Source organism: Vicugna pacos, chromosome 24, assembly GCF_048564905.1.
Source record: "Vicugna pacos chromosome 24, VicPac4, whole genome shotgun sequence".
Classification (NCBI taxonomy): domain Eukaryota; kingdom Metazoa; phylum Chordata; class Mammalia; order Artiodactyla; family Camelidae; genus Vicugna; species Vicugna pacos.
In genome coordinates this window covers 20,534,817-20,560,036 of record NC_133010.1, presented here as the reverse complement: position 1 = coordinate 20,560,036, position 25,220 = coordinate 20,534,817, and the positions used below count along the sequence as shown (strand labels likewise).

The 25,220-nt window shown below is 38.8% G+C and overlaps 1 protein-coding gene across 11 annotated transcripts in view; it reads left to right on the top strand.

Annotated features, from left to right (window-relative positions):
• The window catches only part of GREB1L (GREB1 like retinoic acid receptor coactivator), a 213,208-nt gene that overhangs the window by 26,708 nt on the left and 161,280 nt on the right, over positions 1-25,220 (top strand). For 9 of the 11 annotated variants that reach the window (XM_072949136.1, XM_072949132.1, XM_072949133.1 and 6 more), the window contains exon 1: positions 19,124-19,276. The exons of the other annotated variants lie outside the window; for them this stretch is intronic. The gene's annotated coding sequence lies outside the window, so the exon portion shown is untranslated. Of the gene's footprint in view, positions 1-19,123; positions 19,277-25,220 lie in introns of those variants that run through there. 11 annotated transcript variants of the gene reach the window in all.

The following is a 25,220-nucleotide window of genomic DNA, read 5'->3' as shown; positions in this document are numbered from 1 at the left end:
TACTCGAAGCTATTTGGATGAAATCTGGAGGTAATAAAGATAAAAGCTTTTATTTATTGAGCATTATGTGCCAAGCACTTCTCTCAGAACTTTATAATGATTATGTCATTTAATCATTATCACTGTCCTTAGAAACATGTATTATTATTGCCATTTTAGTAATGAGAAAAATGGACAAAACTTTAGTAGTATTTAAGTTCACACAATAAATGCCAGAGCCAGGATCTGAATCCAGGCAGTCTGACTCCAAACCTGAGCTTTTGGCAAGTGCATTATACTGATTTAAAGAAGCACATTAGAGAAGAGTGAGTGATAAACATGTTCTATAGTCAGTAGATGGTGACAAAAAAATTAAGAGTTATTGTTAAATTAGGAGACCTTTATATTTCAAATTTCTTAAACTGAGTGGCCATGGGCCTGTTGAGGCCATTTTTTTTTTTTTGGTCATGTCATCGTTTAAATAAAAAATTATCCTTAATACCTTTAGATGGAGTACACACTCTTCTTTTTGTGAATATCCCATATCAGCCCACAAATTTATTGCATTGGCAAACATGTTATATTAGTTGAGAATGTAGCCCCCGTCACTCAGGGCCCTCTTTGATTCAAGGAGGAAGAAGAAGGGATGAGGATGGTGCCCTCTATTTTTATCAGGAGAGGAAAACCTTTCACAGAAACCCCTGCAGTACACTCCCCTTAGGTTGCCCTCACTAGAACTGGGCTGCGTGGCCATCCCTCACTGCAGGGAAGGCAAGAAAGGTGGGGAACAGGATTTTCATGGTGAGCTTAGACCAGTCAAAATCTTCCCCCTGGAGCTGAATGCATTAGCGCACCAAACAAAATTGGGGTCCTATTAGCAAAGAAGGGGGATGGGTATTAGAAAAGGGATTAAGAATATCTGTCATCATTGTGTTCTTTAAAATTCTGATGGACTGTGTAGTACCCTCATGGTGGAATGATTCATCAGAATGAGCTAAGCACTTTAACAAACGTCCCCAAAATTTCAGTGGCTTAATTGATTACTTGTTCACAGTTCAGTCTATCCCGATGAGGTCCTTGCCGTTGCTCAGGGATCCAGGCTCCTTTCATCTTTCTCAACGGCCATCTTTGAACTCCAGCCGCCAAGATCGCTCTGGAAGGAGGAGAGAGTGTAGGGAAGGCACACCACACTGAACTGTCTTGGCCATCGTGTCAGGCACACTCTGTTGTGAGAACCAGGAAATGTTGTTTTGCTGTGTCTCCAGGGGGAGACAGTGGGTTTGGTGAGCATCGAGGCAGCTTCTGCCACCCTACAGTTGAGTGAAATCTAGTTGTCATTGAAGACAGTTGACAATATGGATAAAGGCATTCTTTACAAATGTGAAATTGGTGAGTTTCTCAAGAGATTATCAATAAAGGAGATTTATTGTCTTCTGATATTCTTAAAGGTATTTCACCAAATATTTCTCTTTATAGATAGTTAAAATATGGAGAGTTAACATCTCAAGCACATCATTTCCAAAAAGCCTTCCTGATGTCTCAGGATGACATCAGCCTGTTGTTTTTACTTCTGTGTGTGCTGCTCCTTGGCTTTAATAACCAGTTGGCATGTGTCTCATTTGGCTGTAAACTCCCAGAGGGCACAGACTATGTACAATTCATCTTTCAATACCTACAGTTTAATGCCAAGAAGGTAATCAATAAACATGTAGTTGAATGAATGATTAAATGGATAAATGCATGAATGAATGTATTGACAATAGTAAAACTGTGAATCAGACTAACGGGAGAAAAGGCTAGTTTTGAATTCATGAAAATTTTGATTTATAAAAACATGTTTTTCTCTTTATGAGCATAAATGATCATTTGAACGAGCTGCTCTCAAATAATTAACATGTAGTAGTCGCATCTGGTATACAAATGTTTATGAGGCAAAGATCTTAAGATTTTTTCATACATAGATTAAGTATACAGTTCAATTTGAGTGGCCTTAAATTTCACATCTGTGGAGAATAAGTTAGGTTTTTATTTCGCTAGTAAGATTTGTCATACTTACTGTTTTAATTGTCTGTTCATTAACCGAACCAATATTCAGTGAGCTCTTACTCAAACAGAAGACATTGATAAACACACTGGTCTGTAATTATGTAGCTGTATGATTTGTGATCGGAATGAACACTAGAAAGACAAAGAGTAACAGGGAGGACACGATTCATATTGGAGATTTAAGGACGTTTCTGAAGAGGTTCCGTCTGTCTGTGTTGAGGTGAAAAGGAAGAGTGAAACAAAGCTAGAGGAGAATTGGGAAAAAGCACTTCAGAATGTGTGAAGGTTCTTGGGGGAAGTGACTGACAGATGGGAGGAACTGAGAAAGAAGGTGGAGCCGTCAGGTTGGAGAGGGAGAGGCGGAGAAGTTGATAAGGCCAGGCCTCAGGGTCCGCAGGAGCCAGGTTAAGGCACTGGACCTTTGCCTTAATCCATTCAAAAAAAGAGATTCAAAAAAAGAGAAAAAGAGAACTTTGCTGTTTTAAGTAGCAATATATAATAAACCTTTTAGTCTGACGTTTTAGCCACCATAAAACAATAGAATATATAAATACCAAGGATATCTATTCAATAAGTACAATTTTTATTTATAAATTTAAAAAATACCACCACCATTGTAGCAACAATGGGGAAAAAAAAAAAACCAACCCTGAAAATTTTGGTTACGTTTTGGAAGTTAGATTGAGAGAAATGGGGGAGATGGATTTAAATAAGTAGAGGACAAAGTAAGCAAGTTCGGGCTTTTTTTGTTGTTGTTTTTAATGGCGCTACTGGAGATTGAACCCAGGACTTCATGCACGCTAAGCATATGTTCTACCACTGAGCTATACCCCACCCCTAGAGGGAAAATAGACTTTGACCTCAAACTCACTTTTTAAATCAGAAATTCCAGATGAATTAAAGATACCAAAATAATGATAGCTAACATTTATTTAGCTTGTACTGTGCGTTAGGCCCTGATTTAAGCACTTTTTATTATATTGCACTGTTTACTCACTCAACCCTTAGAGCAACTCTATAAATTAGGAGCTATTTCCCCCCTCATTTTATAGTTAGGGCAATGGATGCTTAGAAAGATAATGAGTAGGTCTGCAGGCACTGTAAACCTGGGCATTCTGGCTCCAGAGTGTGTGTTCTGATCTATTACACACATACTGCTTCTGAAAGTTCTAGAAAAAAATGTTTATATAATATTGGTATAGGGAGGATCATTCTAATCATTCTAATCATGATTATAAAGCCAAAAGCAAGGGAAAAGATTGATAGATTTGACTACATGAACATATATTTATTTAAACTTTTACAATTTCCCCCAAATATAGAAAACAAAAAAACATAAATAAGAAGAAAAGGTTGGTAGTGTATGTAATAGACAAAGTGTTAATATTCTTTGTGTATGAAGCATTCTTACAGTCAATAAAAAAGAACAAATCCCCAAAAGAAAATAAATGGTCTAGGGCAGGGTTAAAACAAACTGGTCCTGGACTGAATCCAGCCCACATCTGTTTTGAAAATAAATAAAGTTTTATTGGAGTGTGGCCATGTTTATTCACTTGCATATTGTCCATGGCTGCTTTTGAGGTACAATGACGGAGGTGAATAATTGTGACATCAAAAGCTGTAGTGTTGATTATCTGATCCTTTACAGAAAAAGTTTCCTGACCTCTGGTGTGGAGGTATGTCATCCACTTCTGGTGGTCTTGAAAGACAAGAGAGAGTCTCTTCCCTTTTGAATGGCTTTAGGGGGTCCAGTTGGCTTCTGGAGGTCCCTCCCTCACCTCTGTCCTGTTTTATATTGAATTCATCTTGGGTTATCGCACATGAATGCCTGCAGGCATCTGTCTTCTCGTAGGCGATCATTACTGTTAGGGCAGTCCTCCTGTTGACCCCTCTTTCTCACCTTACCTGCCCCTCCAAAACCACGTCTTCCATGGGAAACAAACCCTAGACCCTTTACTGCTTTCAAGACGCAGTCTCTGGCCTTCATCAGTTCCTGACTCTCCAACCATCTGCTCTTCTCTGCTCTTGCATACAGTTTGTTGACTTTTGCTGGAGAAATTCACACAACTAGGGAAATTGGGGATGCAGCTACATTCATGACCTCTTACCTCTGCTAGAAACTCTGTCCTGAATTCCTACCTGGCTCTAAGTTGTCTCCTCCCCAAGTATGTCTCACGGCTGCCCTGTCTAAACTTTCTTCTCTCACTTCAGCACTCCTGTTCCCTGTTTAGCTATCGGAAAATGAACTTGCTTTTACATCACAGCGGAAAAAATAGAGGTCTTCATGCACTAAATCCCGGACCCCCACCTCTTCTGATTCCTCAGATGAGGGATCCATTTGTGATTCTTTCTTCCTGCTTTATTTTCAGCATTTGCCTCTAAACTCTTTCTTTCCTATAACTGAAAACTATTTCATCTTTATTCTTCCTATAAAAAGAATGAAAGAATAAAGAGAGAAAGAGGAAAAGAAAGAGAAAGAAAGACAAAGGCAAAGGGCGGTGGTGAGGGGCGGTGTTGCAGGGAAAAAGAAGGAAAGAAAGGTGGGACGGAAGCTCTGTGATGATTCTTTGGAACCCTACACTCCCCACCAGCTGTCCGTGCACATTTCTTAACCTTCACGGCCAAGCTTTTAGAACGCATGCTCCCTGCTTGTCACCGGTTCCTCACATTGTGTCATACCCTCCTGGGAGGCTTGGGAAGGCATCCTGGCCAAGTTGCCACACACAGTGCTCCCCTCCCATCCCTGTCTCATTGGACCCATTTCAGTGTGTGATACAGTTGACTGTACCTCCTTCTTAAAACTTGCCTCACTTCCTTTGTTGGTACTGCTCTGTTCTGGTTTCCCTCTTTCCTTTCCCTCAAGATCTTTGCATGCCGCCACTCATTTTCCCTCTTCTTACATGGAATTCCACCCTTGGTCCCCTCTTCTGTCCTAGGCAATCTCATGACCTCTCTACTAACGACTCACAGAACTCTACCCACACCCTGGACCTGTTCTTCAGACTCCTCAGCAAGTGCCCACTAGGATATCCACATGCCTGGATGTCCGGAGATCATCGCAAACTGAACACAGCAGAAGTCCAGCTCCCCATCACCCCCTCGCGCCATTCCACTCCCTGCCCTACTGTCTGTCCCCTGTTGTCCTGCGTGAGCTGCTGTGCCACTGTTGTCCATGACTTGTCTCTCTGTCCAGTTCCATTCTGAGCTTCTGGAGAAGCTTTCATCTCTGTATCTCTGTGTTTAGTACCCTAAGTTGGCTCAATAAATGTGTGAGAGCATGGAAGTAAGGAAGATGAGTGAAAACAAGGAAGGATAGAAACTCTTTAGGATTCAGGTGTTCCCAGCAGAAATCTTGACTAATCGGTCAGCAGGTTGTCCTCTGAAATGAACTGAGGATAGGAAATTGGCTGGATGATGAAGTGCCAAAAACACTCTCCTTTTCTAGGCCCTGTTAACGAAACAGCAAAAACTCATGAGGCCTGTTGAAACTGATTAAATAGCTATGACACATGACTTTTTATTTAGTACTGAAGCCCTTTTAGCCTTGTAGATTGTAGGATACTGAGGCTACAACAGTGTGCTCCTCAAAACATGACGTTTAGCAGTAACCGCTGAAAATTTTACATTTAGCACTTGCAGTTTCAGTTAGTACCTGAATTCTTGGTATTTGGCAGCACTGAGAACACAGTGTTAAGTGTTCTAAGTGTAAAATGTTCTAGTATCAAGTGTTCTCAGAATGTTTAAGTTCAGAGTACTAACCCTTGAGCTATTTGTAACATCAACTATGAAAATAGGCAACAGAGAAAACACTGGTCTCATTGTATTATAAAGTAGGGGGATTATGATCTTCGGAGCCCAGATCTGAACTAGTAAAGTGGCAATCAGAACTCATTAAAAAGCAAACAAACATAACGTATGCCTCACCCACACCAGAAATCGATCAGTTATATGTTTTAAAACTCAGATTGTCTTCATACCAATAATAATGTTTTATTTTTTTCAAGTCAATTGAAGACATTTGGAAATTTGAAGTTAATGGACATTAGAATATCCTAACAGTCACGTCAGAATAGTAATATTTCCTCTACAGCTGAGCACATGTCCTATAAAATAAATTATCTACAACTAACTCCATGTGTCTCTAATTTTTCTGATGAATATTTATTGTAAAAGTAAGCATTCAAGGTCTAAGTCTTCCATAAAGTGAAAAAGTATTAGTAAGATCTTACTAAAGCCAATATTTACGTTAGAGTAATACCAACAATGTAATTTACCTAATCACTTCAAACTCTTTGTTTAATTAAAAGATAACATTTTAGAAAGTTTGGGAGATAGAGAAAAAGGGAGTCTATAATCCCACCAACTTCACGCAGCATTTTGCAGAAATGTTTTCTTTATAATTGTAATTGCATATGTAATTTTGTTTCCTGCTTTTAAAATTAGTATTTGTCTCATGAATCTTTTTCTGTGATGTTACTAAATAATTATGACTATAATTTTTATTGCTGCCTAATATCATCTAATGATACACTTTAATTTATTTAACCATTTACCCACTGGGTAATGTAGATGAAGTCTACTTTTTCACTTGATACTATGGATCTTTCCCCACCGTACTTTGTACTTTTTTCTGATGGTAGATTTCCAAAAGTAAAATTGCTCAGTTGAAAGTTATCCTTTTAGAGACAAAATGGCATAACAATTTCCCAAAGGATTCTTCCAATTTATAGTTCACCCTGAAGTGTAAGAGTATCAATATCATAGCTAATACAGCAAATTTTTTTAAAAAGTACTTCATTGGTTGTTTTGTTTTGTTTTAGTTTATAAACTTTGTTCTCTAGAGCAGCTTTAGATTTACAGAAAAATGGAGTGGAAAGTACAAAGGGCTCCCAGGTACCCAGATACCCTCTCTGGTACTCCCTCCCCATAGTCTTCCTATTATTAACATATTTCAATAGTGCACTATTGTTGTTTGATGAATGAATATTGATACTTAATTATTTTTAAAAACATTTATTTTGTTCTTTTTTAAAAAACTTTTTTTGGAGGGTAATTAGGTTTACTTTTTATTTGATTTGTTTTTAAATGGAGATACTGGGGATTAAACCCAGGACCTTGTGCATGCTAAGCACACACTCTACCACAGAGCTATACCTTCTCTGTTTACTTTATTATTAACCATAAAGATCGTCGGTTACATTAGGATTCACTTTTTGTGTTGTACACGTCTATGGATTTTAACAAATGTTTAATGACATGTATCTACCATTACGTACCATACAGAATAGTTTCACTACCCTGAAAATCTGTGCTCCACCTCGTTCTCCCCACAAGCCCCTGGCAGTTTTATACTGTCTCAGTAGTTTTGCCTTTTCCAGAATGTTAATATAGCTGGAATCATACAGTAGTCTTTTCAAACTTTCTTTCATTTATCAGCATGTGTTTACATTTCCTCCATGTCTTTCTTTATGGCTTGATAGCTTGTTTCTTTTTTATCATTGAATAATATTCTGCTGTAAGGAAGTACCACAGTTTATCTTTTCACCATATGAAGAATATCTTGGTTGTGTCTAGATTTGGCAATTATGAATACAGCTACCATAAACATTTGTGTGCAGGTTTTTGTATGGCCATAAATTTTCAACTCATTGGGTAAAGTATATGTTTTTGTATATACTTATTGTTTTAGATATGTATTCTCTTCTGTCTCTGAATATATTAAGGAAACAAATGTTTAGACACCTTTTTTTTCCCTGCGAGTCTGTATTTTCTCCAGATTGTTTTTCATTTGTTTGTTTGTTTTGGTCCCTATCTTCTATGTCTGAAGTGTCCCTCAGTTGCCTGGTGATCCTGGTTGCCTGGTTTTACTTAAGAGCAGTGCCCCATAAAACTGATAAGAACCTCTGATCCCATGGTGAGGCCTGCCACCTGTGGGCCATTTCACTAAGAAATGCTTGCTGTTGGTATGTTAAGACTTTCCTCTTGGACTGATTGGAGTCTTTGCAGAAAAATCTTCTGACCTTCTCCCTTGATGATGTAGGACTGGTTACCATCTTTCTGGAAGATGAGTTGGAGAAGAGGTCTGGTGGCAGGGAGACTCAGTTTTCAGTATATAAAATGTTCACCTAATCCCTCTGTTTGTAGAATGGTACCACCCCCTACCCCTTCTTGCCATGTCAACTGTGCCTGTCCAGGTCTCTGCAGATGCAGGAGATAGAGTTACCTGCTTGGACTTGGGGAAGAGCTTGGGGACTTATCTGATTCTTAAAAGAGAATTTCAGTGAATCCTCCTACTTCTAGCCTCACCTTTATCCTCATACCTGGAACCTAACCTTGTGGTGCCTTTGGGGGAGGTATGTGGTTTACTGTGTAAACTGGTTGTTTCAGAAACTTGACATGGGACTTAACTTTCTCAGTTCCATGAGGTCATCTCTTATCCATTTGCTTTCCAGTTTAAAATTTTTTTTGCTGTTTCTTTTGCTTGTTTTTTCTTTTGTCCTTATGTGTGTCATGCCTTTAAAAAATGCTTTGCTATGCTTTTAGTTAAGCTTTGGTAAGAAGTGAAATTAAATACATTTGCATAGTCTGCCATATTTATGTGAAATTCTCATATACCCTTTTTGAAAAGGAAAGCAAAACCCAAACCCCTCTTTATAGGCAATAGATGCTAACTGGTTTAAAACTTCAGAAATCTTTTTTGTAAGTTTAAGTAATGTTATGGACCACTGTGTAAAATGTTGGTGCTTGTCTACTCTTACTTTTCTGTATGAATACATAAACATGTGATTTATTTTTATTATTTTTTTGTTTGTGTCAAAACTGTAATTATGTCTATAGAGACAGAAAGCAGATTAGTGGGGTTGGGAGTGAATATTGGCTGGAAATAGGTATGAACGAAGTTTTAGAGTTAAGAGAGATGTCCTAAAGTTGGATTGTGGTGTTTGCTGCATAACTTTACAAATTTACTAAAAATCATTGATGGGTATATTTTATGATGTATAAATTACAACAATAAATTTGCTTTAAAAATTCCCTACTGACAAGCAAACAAAACAAAACACAGTTTTATCACCACATATATCCTTGTTCACTGAAGAATTTATTATGAACATTTTTTTCATGTCAACAAATTTAGACCTGTAAAATAGAAATTGTAAGTGTATAATGGACAAATTATATTTCCCCCAGCTCTTTTCCCTTCATCTTGGAAAATATCATATAAAATCCCACTTACATAATTCTTTTTTGTTTGCCTTTTTCAATTCTTTTTCATATACTTATATATTGATACCTAGCTGTAATTATTAATACAGTTTAGCACTGTGATGGTAAAGCAGTATCCTACCCATTTTCCTATATGCTACATAGTTATCATTGACAGTTACACAGTATTCCATAGGGTGCTTGTGTCATACACTAATTACCATATCCTTATTTTAGGACATATAAGCTGTTTCAAAATTTATATTGTTAAAAATAATGATGTAATGCATAAATTTATGCATATCGCTTTTCCTTTTTTTATTATTTACTTAGCATAAATTCCTAGACAGCTTCTACTGCTCTTGAACTTAAATAGACATAAATAACTTCAGAGAAAAACAGATTGGCTTTTATATGATTCCCTTTTAGCATATTTTAGAAGATTGCATATGTGGGGAAATATCATTTGTTACTCTTACCTTTTAAGTTGTTCTCCATTGTGGCTTCTGATTTTTTTCCTGAACATACTTTTTATTTTTATCAGATTTGCTGATTTGGAGAAGTGAAGAAAGACAGGAATTCTGGGAGGGGGGAAAAACAACTCTAGGTATTGTCTTCTATAGCAGAAAGGCAGCAGCAACCTCACAGTGTTTTACTCTACTTAAATTTTCCAGAAAGAGGGGTATAGTACCCATCTTAGCTTGGGCAGCCTCAGATGTCTAACACCTGTTCATCATAAATAATTGTCTGTGTTGGGATATCTCATCACTGGTTTGTAGCTGTGCTTTACTGGATACATGCTTTTAAACCAAAAATTTAATTAAAAAATGTAAAAATTACAATTAATGAATTACCACTTGGTCAAGTGGGAAAGTGACTGGGCATTCTGGAGAAGGCTCTAGGAGTTCTCAGAATCCACAAAATACACCTCACTCTCTACACGAGCAGGTACTTGGAGGCAAGGGGTCTGAGGGTTTTGTTCTTCTGAAATGAACAGTCACTTGCAGCCTGAATTCACTGTCTTTAGGACACTGTGCTCAACAGACGAGTTCCTTGGTCTCAGGAAGCCCAAGGTCAAGTTGGTTTCTGAGAAACAAGGTGTGCTGTCTGCAACTTTCCCTGCCTTTCCCTCTGCTGTATCACCAGGGCATGACCATTGGGACCTTGTCACCAACACTTTTAAGGGTAATTTTAAAAGATTGTCCAAATTGTAAAATTAGCTCCCTCCTTGGCAACTACTTCTCTTTTTCTCCGCTTTTTAGGCCCGGAGTGGCCAGGAAAACCCAGCATTAGGGGCAGGAAGTACTCCATCTCCTTCCCCTTTGTGTGTGGCGCCCATCAGCCTTTCACCCTCCAGCTGATTCAAGGGCCTGTTATTTTTAAACAGCGTTATTGAGGTATAATTCACATGTTATAAAACTTACTCATTCAAAATGTAAAATCCAGTGGTTTTTAGTGTAACACCACAATCAATTTTAGAAATTTTTATCACCCAAAAAAAGAAAACCCATACCCATTAGCAGTTACCACCATTTCCTTCCAAATCCCCCAGCCCTAGGTAGTCACTAATATACTTCCTATCACTATAGATTGGCCTATTCTATTTAATATTTTCATTTTATGTTTTCAAGTTTCATTCATGCTGTAGTATGCATTAGTACTTCATTCATTTTTATTACTAAATTTTGTTATTAATTTGTATGGATATACCACATTTTCCTTATCCATCAATAGTTGATGGACATTTGGATTATTTCCTTTTTTTGGCTACCATAAATAATGCTTAACGCTGCTATGAACATTCTTGTTCAAATTTTGATGTGAATGTATGTTTTCACTTATCTCGGGTATATGCCTAGGACTGGATTTGCTGAGTCATATGGTAACTCTGTTTAACATTTTGAGGAGATACCAAACTATTTTGCAAAGTGGCTGCACCCTTTTATGTTTCTACCATCAATGTATGACAGTTGCAATTTCTCCAACATTTGTTATTGTCTGTCTTTTTAATTTTAGCAAAACTAGTGGATGTGAAGTATTCCATTGTGGTTTCAATTTGCATTTCCCTAATAGTTAATCATGTTGAACACTTTTTCATGCGTTTTTTGGCTATTTATACATCTTCTTTGGAGAAGTATTTGTTAAGATCCTCTGCCCATTTTTTGATTAGTTTGTCTTTTTATTGTTGAGTTGTAAGAACTCTTTACGTATTCTAGATACAAGGCGTTTATCACATATATGATTTACAAATATTTCCTCCCATTCTCTGGGCTGTCTTTTCATTTTCTTGGTGATGTCCTTTGAAGCATAAAGTTTTTAATTTTGATAATGTCTAGTTTGTTCTTTATTTTGTCACTTGTGCTTTTGGTGTCATGACTAAGAAACCATTGCCTATGCCAACTCTCAGAGATTAACACCTATGTTTTCCTTTAAGAGTTTTATAGTTTCAGCTCTTATATTTAGGTCTATGATCCATTTTTTTTAAATTAATAGACTTTATTTTTTAGAGCAGTTTCAGGTTCACAGCAGAACTGAGCAGAAAATACAGAGAGTTTGCACATAGCCCTCCCCACCCACACATATATACTCCCCTACCCTCAACATCCCTCATCAGTGTGGCATATTTGGTACAATCGACAAACCAACATGGACACGTTATTATCAACCAAAGTCCATAGTTTACATTAGTATGATCCATTTTTGAGTTAACTTTTATGTATAATATAAGGTAGGGGTTCAACTGCATTCTTTGTACATGGGTATCTAGTTGTTTTAGCACCATTTGTTGAAAAGATTCTCCTCTCATGATTGGATTATCTTAGGCACCCTTATCAAAAATCAATTGACCATAAAAATAAGGTTTTTTTCTGCACCCTCAATTGTATTCCATTGGCCCCTATGTCTGTTTTTATGCCAATGGCACATTACTGTAGCTTTGGATTAAGTTTTGAATTTGGAAGTATGAGACCTCCAAATTTGTTCTTCTCTTTGAACATTGTTTCGGCAATTTTGGATCCCTTGAATTTCTATGTGGATTTTGGGATCAGCATGTCAATTTCTGCTAAAAGCCGATTGGAATTTTGATAGAGATTGCACTGAATTTGTAGATCTCAATGTTTTGTTTTGTGCAGTTGCTTTGGGCACCAAAATGGTATCTTATGAATCTTTCTTATTCTTCTCCCAGACAACACAGTTATTGCTTTTAGTCCTGAGAGAGGGGGAGAATGGTTCACATAAACATTCATATAAATGTTAACATTCATATAAATGTTGGCAATTAAGTGAGTTTTTCTCTGCCTCAGTTTCCTCTTATGTAAAATGAGGCTGATGAGTGTATTTATGTCTACGGATGTTGTGAAGATTAAATGGGAAAATCCATATGATGCACCCAGCAAGCACTTAGTAAATGTTATACTTAGTAATAATTATACTCCAAGGCATTTTCCATCTAGATTGATTCTCTAAGTCCTTCATCCATTGGCCTCTTCCCTTACTACTCTATCAGGTATGATCTGCACTCCAGGAAAACCTGTGTCTGATTCTCAAAATATTATAGATAATATTATAAATGCATATTCTTCCAACTACATTGACAGATGTTTGAGAGGTTAAACTTAGAAAATAAGAGGAATCTTTACAATATGTAGCAACAAGGTCGTTTTCCATGGAGAAAAGTATTACTTCTGGGCTCCAAGGAAGTAGAAGGTAAAGAAATAGCTATTGGAATATATATTTTTCAGTTCTTCAGAAATTCAGTTTCCTGGTCTTAGTAAACTGGGATGCCCATGACTTTACTGCCAGTCAGGAGCTAATAGAATCAGGAGAACCTGGGAATCTGCTGAGATGAAGTGTCAGGTAGAGGTTATGTGTATTCCTTTTACTGTGAACTGAATGTCCACATGCTCTCACTTTAATACTCAACTAGGTCTGTGCCTCAGTCCAGCCCCTTCCCCAAGTGTCTGAGAATTCCTAGATGATACCTGTTTTTTTCTGGCTTGTCACTTTTCACCCTGGTATATAGCTCTGGGCTTCCACACCTCTGATCAACCTAAAGAAGCTGACGTTATTATTTTATAACTAAAGAACCTTGTTAATATTATAAATGCAAACTGAACATTTCTTTTAGCGGACTATCTTTTTTCTAACGTTGGAAATCTGATTTCTTACATTCACTTTTTCAGCTGACAACTGTAAAATACAATGCAATCCAGTGGTAGGAGAATGGATTTCCTCAACCGTTTACAACTTTTGCAAATGGTATAATAATAGTTTTTGATACAAGTCCTGCAGACTTTGAGGAGGGTGTTTATGGACAATAAACTAATGGGTTTGTGTGTGAGTATGTGTGTGTGTGTGTGTGTGTGAGTGTGTGTGTGTGTGTGTGTGTGTGTGTGTATAACTAACCTCATGCTCATTTCTTCATTCTCCACCTCGTCCTATTAGCTGTTGTTGCCTTGCCCATCCTCTTAAGCTTCTCTCAAATGTGCCCTATGCCATAAAACCTATCCAGACCCTCCCAGCCACATGTGAGATGACCTTCTTTGAACTTCCATATAAACAGAGGTTTATAAATCTCTCACAACACCTACTAGATGTCACTCTGTATGACAGTTATTTGTGAACTTACATTATTCCCTAACTATGTTGTGAGCTCCTGGAGTCGGCACACTGTGTGTTGTTAATCTCGGTGTATTCTCGCCTCCTTGTATAATTCTTTGAACATACTGGGTGTTTAAATATGTTTGTTAAATTAAATTTACGGCTCAAGGTAGAAGGAACTTAGCCAGACATCCGCTTAAATAGGTGGCCATTTTTGTGCATTTGATCTTCAAACATCTCTATTAGAGGCTTACTGTACCTGGCTCTGGGGGCGGGTGCTGGGGTTTACAATCCATGTAGGAGATACTGGTAAAAGTCCTCTTCCAGATAAGGAGATGAGGTTGATGAATCTGTACCACTAATAAAAGAACAAACCAACTAGAACTTCCTCATAATGTTGTCCTCAGGTTTCATGCAGTTGGAACACTTATTTAAATATTTTTCTAACTGAGACATCTCATTAAAAGAGTGAAAAAATTTAGATAATAGCTGAAAGGGGTCCCAAATGGATTAGCCCTATATTAAATCCCAGGCCATAGTCAATTGTCGTCTATTAAGACTTCAGTAGGCAATACAACTAGCACATAATACAATGGACAATCGTGTTTGTTCCTGAGGTAGTGTGGGTTCTTTACAGCTTAGTATTGCCTTCAGTGGGTCCGATTAGCTGGAACCCTCCACCCTGGGTAAGGGAAACTAGCTCTGCTCTAGGAGCCTAGGAAGATAGCATTTAATCCAGCAGGACAGTATGTGAGAGCAGTGCTTCTCAAACTGTCTGTGGTGAAGCACCAATTTATTTCTTTTCAATTCAGGTAGGCTAATAATTTTGTAAAATATGATAAGCATAAATAACTGGAAAAAATGAAATTTAAAAAGACATACAAAATTTAACGCCCATTTTAAAACTATTAGGTCCAACAGACTAAAATTGCTGAACGCCGCTTTGAGTAGTGCTGGTTTAGAGGGTCGGCTGCCCGACGTGCCCACGCGGGGGCTTGGCTCACCTGTCCACGTCGATTAGGAAATCTGTTTGACTAGAGTGAATGCTCAGGGGTAAGAAAGATGCTTGCGTCTCAAGGTGAGACCAGGCAGAAAATTGACCTCATTCTTCATTCTGTAGGATGAAAAGATTAGAGCAGGAAGGAGGAGTCTGCAATGTAATCGAAATGATACCTTTAGAAATAATTGTCATGTTTAAGATTGGCCGTAGGGGAAAAATGAAACACAGTAAGACTTTCAAGAACTAAGACAAACAATAAATACCTGGACAGATCTGAGGCTGCGGAAGTGAAGACGGAGCAGTAGCAGAAATATTTACTGAGTACCTATGATGTTCTTAAGGTAGTACTCAGCCCTTTACATATGCTATCTCATTCCATCTTTACAATGATCCTGTGTGGTAGTGTTATTAACCTCATTTTTCAGATGAGGAAACAGGCTCTAAAAAGTTGAGTAACTTGCCCCAAGGTCACTTCATATGAGTGGAGTGATTTTTAGATAGTTGGAGTGTGTAACCCAAAGCCCAGATTTCTTAGGTTCTTAAATGAGTGTCTAAATATAGAGGTTTTGGCAAGTCTTACTTAGCATTTTGAACCATGGACTTGAGGATTATCACTGTCCTTGGATACCAGATAGCTTGTTAACCCTTCTTTTCAGCACTTGAACTGTTTTTTGTCTACATTTTTAAGAGATTTGTTCTTGTGTAGAAGAGATGAAATGGTTTAACGAGAGACCATTCTGAGGGTTATGGTCATCTATGGAGCAAAGTCACCCTGTGAAGTAGATTGAACTGAGTATGGATGCTAACAATGGGCCAGAGATTCTCAATTCTAGTTTTTAAGTGGCGTTTTATCAATCTGATTCTAATCATGTAGTTCTGTAGTCCCTCCATTGTGTCTGATAAAGTATTTCATCTAGGCTGCTTTAAGTCCAGTTGGTGCCGTGGCTTTCCAAATGAGTTTACCCTCTAAAAGATTAATTCTATGAAGCATCTTTAGAGTGCAAGTTTTTTTATTTGTTTGTTTAAGAAGTAGAATAGAATGTGCAATTAGTCATACATGCTATTTTCCCCCCACACCAGAACTTAGAACAACAAGAGCTTGAATACATTGTTCTAAAGGACTATCCACTCCATCGCGCTATTGGCACCTGGTAAAAGTAACTCCTTGGGGAGCAGAGGAAGTCTTTGTTAAAATGGAGTACAGTGTTCATTGCCACTTGAATACATATTCCTTAATACATGACCCAAATGTTTGTAATCAATTTTACAATTTATATGTTCAGATTCAACCCTGTCATCTGTTCTTCATTGAAATGATCTATTTTTCTTTCATGTTACAGAAAATGAATTTTAATTTCAAAAGCAGATCCAATATTTTTGTTCCCTGAAGCAGCCAAGTATCTTTGAACTCACTCCTACCTTTAGCAAGAGAAACACTGTCCTTGAATATAGTTCTATACCAAACATGAGAGTTAAAATTCACCATCTTTTCATTTGGGTAGAGGCATTAATCTAACAAAGTGGAGGAAGAGTCTGTAATAGGTTTTATCAGCTTTGTGAGAAGAAAAAAAGAATATCAAAATCAACTTAAACCTATCTGCACAAAATAAATTAAAAATTATTTTAACTTACTAAAGTCAGTGTAATAGTATTGTTTTTTTTAATAATAGTATTATGTTTTTCTTTTTAGTGCTTAAGACATTTTGGGTTGTGTTAGCTGAAATAGTTCATAAGGATTTTTTTTTTTCCTTGAAGAACAAGATTATCCAGAAGAGTTGTGGTCTTTTTTTCCTCTTGGGGGAAATGAGTGTGTGTCTGTGGAACAAAGTTCTACAGTCCCTCGTTTCTTCCATGAACACATTTGTGTCGCTGCAGGGCTGTCCCCAGATTACTGCTTTTGGACCAAGGACCACCCCTCTGAGCTGAGCAGTCAGCACTGCGGCACTGCATGTTAATGAATGGTGATGAGCTCAGCTTTGAAAAACACCAACTGGGTTATCTCTTCCTTTTCAACAGTAAATAAAAATGAAAAAGCTGCATTTCGTATTAATTAAAAATACTGTTTTCATAGTTTGTCTCTGAGCATACATTGAGATTTTTGAGAGCTGAGATGAAAATATCCCTTTTATATAAGCTGGCTTTTGTATAGGTTCAATTTTTAGATAAACTCCAAGGATATGTAAGAAGTTGCATTTAAGAAAAGCACTTCTCTTCTACTTTTCCAGCTTTCTCTGGGTGACATTTTACCTGTCTTGACTTTGGCAGAGGGAACTGCATTGTAAAATAGAAGCTTTGGATAGTATTTATGAGTCTGTTTTTTGTGCAATAAATATTATGACATATATATGTATATATATATGTATATGTATATATATACATAAATATATATATATATATAAATGGACAAGAATAAATCCTATGTGGTTCTTTTTCTTTTGGAACTATAAATCTTTTATAGAATTCTTTTATAATTCTGCAGTTCTGCCTCAGACTCCCACAGTTTCAAAACAACTCGTCTTTTGCATTTCCATAATATTCATTTAGAATAAATGATCTTGTTGCTATTCATAATAGAAGAAAGTCTTTAGCTTGGTGGTTCAGATCTAATTAAACAGAAACAGCTAAGTTTGGGGCTAAGGTAAATGGGGTATAGAAAGAGCACAGAATCCTCCCAATATACATAAACATATTCTATTAGACTAGTCCTGCCCTGGGACCTCGCTCAGTGGACTTTCAAATACGTACGTAATAAGCCTTCCTATTTAAAAATATTTAACATTTTTTCATGTACTGATTAACTCAAAATACAAAAAGTGTAGTATCACCAATCGTGCATTTTGTAGGATTCATTTTAAAATTCAGGCTAATGTTTAATAATAGTATTTCAATTAAATTATGGCATTTGACAAAGGTTATCCTTCTGGGGAAAGATTACATAAGCATGCATTTTGGGAGAAGACATGTTTGGAAAACAACAATGAATAATTCATATCCCGTGCAGTTCTTTTTTAATAGTGAAAAATAGCAGGAGTATAGAAATGTTTCATTTCACTTTGTAATACGTACTTCAGGAGGTTGATAAAGTATAATGCCCATAAGGTAATGATGACATGTCTGCTGTAAGGCATTGTTATACTCATAAATAACATTTCAGGCAATGCTTTCTAGTTTGTGAAGTGATTTCCTTTAAGTTATTCCTCATAGCAACCCATGTGAGGTAGATATTACTATCCCCATTTTGAAATGAGGAAAGTTACATTACCTGCAACAGCAATGATAGTCATGGCAACCATGAAAACACACCTACATACCCATCACTGTGTGTGTCCTGACACTGATGTAGTGAGGATGGCGAGGGACCATGTGGTAGCACAGGAACAGCAGGTCGTGGATATACAGGAAGAGAGACATACTTTTCTAATAGAAGGCACTCACCCCACACCTCTTCTTATTCCTCCTTCTTTCTGGGGGCAATGGATGTGGCAGCCTTTCTTCCCAGACTTCTTCCTTTCATTCCCAAGTCCATGCCTGGCAGGGAGCATGGGGACAGCCCCTGATTTAAGACACTTTGGTTTTAGAAGTGACTCCTTTTATCACTAAGTGTGTGGGTCACCATAATTACAATTGTTCGGTAGACTTAGTTTACGGTGACTTCTTCTTGACTGGGGAACTGAAACCAGTGGCGTGAATTTTGTAAGACCACCATGCTTTCTTTCTCCTTCTTGTTCACTGTCCCAGGGCTGAGGACAAGAAGATGAAGATTGTATATCATACCCGTCAGTTAGAGACTGAGCTACCCAGCCCATGGAGGGGAACTCTGACTTCCTGAAAGGAAACTGCTAACAGCCATCTCTCTTTCTTTCTGGTTCCCTGAACTACAATGGTGACGATTCACCAGAGGAGAGCATCAGTAAAATACGCTTTTTAGTCTTGTCCTTACTATGTGTACCTACTTGGATAGACTGTAAACTATCATTTTGCAGATAGTGGCTTAAATTATTTTGTGCCGGTTGATTCCAGTTTACTTTGCATTCAGACTTGCCCTTGATTTAGCCTAGGAAGAGGAACAATCTCTGCTTTTCTGGATGATAAAAGTACAGTCACTGGGATAACTTGTATTATTTCCTGCTTTATCTAGGTAATTAAATCAGAATTGCATATATTTGTCCACGGGTGATAGTTGATGGTGGAATGCCGTTACCATAGCAACAGGCTACATTCTTGGTTGCTACTAACTGCCTCCAGAATTATGAGCTCAAGGAGGTTTTCCTGCTGACAATGCATAGTGTTTATAGAAAATGCAAAAAGGGCTCCATCAGAGCTGCTTCATTCAGAACCAGCAGCTCACTGGCTGCAGTGGCTGAGACAGATGTGTTAGAAGAGCCGACTAGGGACTTACCACCACTGACAAATGCTGTGCTGCTCCCTGGCTTCTAGGAGATGGAAAAGGTAAAGTGGGCTTTGGCCTTGGGATGTTTCTGTGGAAAATGTAATAGCATGAACACCTGGTTTCCTCCCTTACTTCTTCATTCGACTGCCCACTGGATCATTTTAATTACCTTCCAGACGTAGCCAAAAAAGAGAATGAGGCGGCTTCAATGAATTCTTATGGTCATATCATATTCCTTTCAAGGATAAATTTAAGTTTTTTAGCCTTCGTTATTCAGATAAGTCGCATGTATTTTGTATGAAATGGATGATTCATCTTTTGGTATTTAAATCACTAAGTTTGTTTTATCTTGATATCACAATACTCTAATATAAATGTTCTTATTTTTAAAAAAAATTACATCTTATGTAAGTGCTTATCTGATCCCTAACTACTGGGCAAATGGGTCCATTTCTCTTTCTAAATCGTGATTTGGATATTTTTTCAAAAAAAAAAGCCAAACAGCTCATTTAAAATAGAACATCTCAGGTTTATGGTGAAGCTTTACGGTAGGTTCAAGGCATGTAACACTTAGCAGACCTGTACAAGTGACACTAGTGGTTGCCATTTAGATAAACACACTTTCCTTTTTGAAAGTGCTTCATGATGAGCAATATTTGTCCTACTGTAGAATGTTTTTCCAGCCAAGCAACTCATTTTCTAAAGGACTTTTCTTTATCATCCCACTGATGTCATTAACTAAAAATGGTTCCTAGGCCGATATTCTGTAATATTTTTCAGCCAGGTGATCACACATCATAATCAGGCTCTTTCATCTCCTCTCCTCTACCCGGGCTGTGCCCTAGCTGCACTGAGGACGTGCGCCATTGTTCTCGAAACCCAAGCGTTCTCACGTCTCAGTGACTTTGCACACACTGTCCCCTCCGCTTGCCTGGAATGCACTCCCTGCCCCTGCTCTCCCAGACCTGTTTGCCTGAGGAAAGCCTGGCTCAATTCAGCTCCAGCATTACCACTCCCGTCTTAGGGACACCTGGGGCATTTCCCCATTGGGGACATGTCTGTTTCACCATTACAGAGTAAGTGCTTTTTCTCTTTTGTGTTCTCGACACCTGGTGTAGTGCCTGGTGCTCAGTGAGAGTTGGGTGAATGAATTCAGGGTCAGAGAGAGCCCATGTCATTTTAATGTTTTTTTTTTTAATTCCTTTATACTGCTAAAGGAGGGAGGAAGGGAGGAACTCGCGTTTGTGTTAAATAGCATGCTGAAATTGTGAGTCAGCCAACTTTGGACAGAACTGTGAAGTCGATGAAGTAGCTGCTTCCTTGGGCTTCCCTTGTAGGGCTGAATTCATGCATTTCACTGGGGACTTAAACCTTAAAGCAAGATAATAAATTAAGTATAGACTATTTTGGGGCGTGAGGGGTGGATTGTGGAATTTCTGGGGGCCCTGAAACCAGCCCCATATCCCAGGTGTGCAGATATCTCTATGTAATGACACCAAAAGGCTGAAAGATCTGTTAAGAATAACAGAAGCCACACTTGTGGAGTAAGAATCACTGGTCTATGTGTTTTACTCTGAAGAGTCTATAATATGAACTGTAAATGTTTTTTGATGGGTTTTCAGTTTTCTTCCTCTCTAGGGAGCTGGTGGTAGCCCTGGCTGAGTAGCCAGGCATCATTCTCTGTCACGGTCTGGGTTGAACTCTCTTTTTGGTTTGAACCTACATCGCCAATTTGCAAGCCTTCAAAAGGGGATGTCTGCCCCTTGCTTGGGAGCCTTAATTACAAGTCACAGAAAAGTAGAAAACCCCTCATGTTTTACCGATGTGCTTGCTCAGAGCAGGCTCAAATAGTGGATTCCCCACACTGGACTTGTACAGAAGGCTGTCCTTCCCGTGAAAATGCTTGGCGCCGTGCTTGTTGTCCACATCATGGTGTTGCCACTCTGTGCCCCTTTTCTTTTCCATGGTCTCTTGATTAGATGCCTTTTCTCTCTGTGAGACGAACATGGTTTGTGTGGTGTGGCAATAGACGGGGTGTTTTAAGCTGTTTCTGAGGGGAGTGCCACTTCCTATTTATAACTCCAGTTGGAAGTGAGTCTCGCGTTGCATAGAACCTCAGGTCTACATGTCCTGTTTGGCATCCCGAGACCTGCTCCAACACCAGCAGCTCCTGGGCATCCCTGGTTAACTCTTCTATGTCCAACCCCATCGTGGGATGTGTATTTTTGGTAAGGTAGAGACATGTGGGCCAGAGAAGCTACAACTGAACATTGGTTTTAGTTATGGAACAACACTTGAAGAGTTTTATCTGCTGGGGTGGTTTTATGGTAAAAATTTCCAAAGATGGAACTGATGGGCTTTGGAGGAAAAGGTGGAAGCAAAAGGTGAGAAGGAAAAGAACTAGGGATGAATATGAATAAAGACAAGATAGAATGATTTACTTGAGAAACCTTGTTAGGTGCTACTGGGATCAATTAGTAACTCCATCCAAAGTAGTTTGATGAGCTTGCTTTAAGAGGCTGTTCTCCGTTGATGGCTCTGTCACTTGGACAGAAAATGGTTCTCCCAGTCAAAGGCAGAAACAGTTCTTTTTAAAATTAAGATATAGTTCACATACCATAAAATTCATGCTTTTAGAGTATAGAGTTTAGTGGTTTCAGTACATTCCCAAGGTTATGCAACCATCACCAGTAAATAATTCCAGAACATTTTCATCACCCTAAAAAGAAACCCCATCCCCCGTTAGCAGTCACTCCTCACTCCCGCCTCCCACCAGCCTCTGGCAACCACTAATATTTTCTGTCTCTGGATTCACCTGTTCTGGACACTTCGTTTAAACACAGTCATACAGTGCGTGGCCTTTTGTGTCTGGCCTCTTTCACTGAGCATAACGTTTTCAAGGTTCACCCATGTTGGGGCATGTTTTAGTACTTCATTTCTTTTTATGGCTGAACTGAGAAACATGGTTCTTGACCAAAAAAATCAATAAGCAAAAGACATTCTGTTACTTTCTGCTATGAAAAAATTTATGGGGTGCAATGGATGCCGTTTTAGGATAGGTCCTGAAGTTTGCTCACAGGGAAAGACAGCGGGAACGCTACTGTAATCATAGTTCAATTTATTAACTTGATGTAGCGAAGGAGAGAGCGCAGCAGGCGGACTGCGGGACATCCAGCAAGATACAGGCCTTTTTGTAGGGTCTGGACTTGGCTGGATGATTTTAGGGCAGACAAGGGAGGAGATGACTGACACTGGATTGGTAATATCATGAAGCAGGAGTAGTTTAGTAAGTGCGTGTCTCAGCAATCTTTATTCACGGTAGGGGAGGAACGAGGAGAGGCCGGGGAAGTCACAGGGAAGAAAGCGTGATTTGCAAGAGTGGTTTTGCAGCCTGACCCAGCCCCGGGAGAAATGTTTTCTGTGGGCCATGCATGCCTGGTCTGAATCTGTTGGAGACATTGCGGAGCTGACATTCACGCTTTCAAACGAGAGGGATATACTCTGGTTCTGAGATTAAGGAACAAGTAGACTTGGCAAGATTAGGCAGGACACTACCAAGCTACCAGACTGTTAACCCACTGCAGTGATATTCCTTAGCATAAAATCTTGAGGGTCTTCTAGCAGAATAACTTTATGAATTATGTCAGAAGGCAAGGAACTCATTCATATGATTAAGCACCCTGTATTCATTGTCTGCCTTGCGATGGCCTTCATGCTAGGTATTTTGTGTATATTTCCTCTTGTATATTTTAACATTAATGAGTAATTCATTCTTTCTCTTTCAGCCAAAAGAGAATGTGTAAACACGCCTATATTTGTTGAGATCGTGGTTCATTTGCAAACTCACTGTAGTGAGTGCTAGGCTGTAAGGAACAAGCAAGACATGATCCCTGCCCAAGAGGTTGAACAGCACTGTTCAACAGAATATTCTGTGGTGATGGCAGTGTTCTATTCTGTGTGGTATTCATAGCCACATGTGTGCCTTGAGCACTTGAAATGTGGCTTGTGGGACTGAGGAACTGAGTTTTCATTTTAATTTACTTTTAATTTATTTAAATATTAGTAGTGGCACATGAGGCTAGCGTTGATCGCTTTGGACAGCATGGCTCTAGAAGTTCATAAATGAGAGAAAGAAACACGGGTGCTTGCAACTCAGGGTAGGATGTGTCCTCCAGTACAGGTCCCTATGATGTGTGCTGCGAGCACAGGAGACAGGCTCTGGTGGTGGAGGTGACAGGAAAAACACCCAAAGGGGAGGAGGTACATGGAAGTGAGACTTTAAAACGAAATAGTAATAATTATTATTTTGGCAGAGGAGGAAGGGAGGAAGTTAAGAGGGTTCATTCCAAGCTAAAGGCATACTGTGCAGAAGCACTGAGGCATTAAAAATATGTAAGCAAGTTCAGGAAAAGGTATGTGGCTTGGTAGGGTCTAAGTGTAGGTCGCTGTAATGTTACCACTATGTGACATGACCCTCATGGTAAAGGCCTAATTAAAAACAAATTTAACACCTATTGTGTGATATAAATTGTTGGAGAAAAGGCCACATTTATCATTAAAAATAGATGTTAAGTTGTCCTTACGATCCCTGTTTCTCAGAGAGAAAACTGGGGCCTAGAAAGGGAAAGGAATTTGCCTGAGGACGCAGAGTGAGTGGCCAGAGTTGGGATTTGAATCCAGGCCTATTTTACTTCAGAGATCAGTCCCTTTATCAATGACTCTCCATCTCTTAATTTAAATTTTTTCTCGGTTTAGAATTGTGATGGATTTCCCTGGGTCTGTCTTCTGTGACTCATTCTGACTACTAGAAGTCCACTCGGGTTTTTTTTTTTTTTAATTTTCTAATTTCATATTGAAAGTGTTTTCTGGCCAAGAGACTGATATAATGAGCTAGTCTATTGCATTAAGTAAGCATTTCATGAACCTGGGTTTTGAAAATACCTATATTGACAATCCCTTTCTTTTTCTGTGTATTAATAGCACTAGGAGCCCTTTATATCCTAAAATGGAGTGGTTAGGGAATTAGTCCGTTAAACTGGAGGACTCAGTGCATTCATTCCTAAATTTGAATGCACTCCTGTGACTGTCCTGCTCAGAGAATTCTTGCTTCCCCGTGGGGGGAATGGCTTGTTATTTGAGCCTCTCCACATCTTACCGTAAAGGTCATGACCCGGGTCTCCGGCTTCTTTCTTCCTTTTTGCCCTTTTCTGAGAGCAAATCTTAGTGACTGGATAGAAGCTTTGCTATTCTTCACTGAGAGGTCTCTGCACCTGTCTGGCAGGCACGGTCAAGTCCCGAAAATATCCCTTCCTGGATGAGAAAGTACTTGTGCTCTCTGGGGACTTTCTTTTTGTTTTGCATTTTTCTCTTCAGACACCAAGAACTCACTTGCTGTTATTTGCTGAGTTTCCCTAAAAGTGCATTTCAAAGTCAGAGAAGATACATCGAATATTTGTACCTGCCAGGCCTGGAGAGTGTGAAGACATTTACTTGTAATAAACAGTACCTGTTTGGAGCAATGCACACTCCACCGCTAATGCAGGACAGAGAAGAAGGGACGGGACAGGCAGGACTAGAGCGACTGAGAGGAGGTAGCAGGTGTCCAGGTTGGAGATGTCTTCACAGAGGAGGACCAGCAACAGGTCCTACAAGGAGGGCAGGGTTTAGCTGAGCAGAGAAGGGGTAGGGGGAATAAGGAGAGAATCGTTGGCTGAAATAGAAAATACAACGTTGGCTGCACATTAAAATCACCTGGGGAGCCTTAAAAACCAACTGTTCTTTGTCGTAAAGATGCTGGCTGGTCTGAGTTGTGGCCTGAGCATCTGGAGTTTTTAAGCTTCATGGGTGATTTGAATGTACAGCCTTGGTTGGGGACCACTGCCATACAGTCTCCTTACTCAGAGAGCAGGTCTTGGACCAGCAGAGCCAGCCCCACCTGGAAAGTTATTAGAAATGCTGAATTTCAAATCCCATCCCAGATCTAGGAAATCAGAATTTTCATTT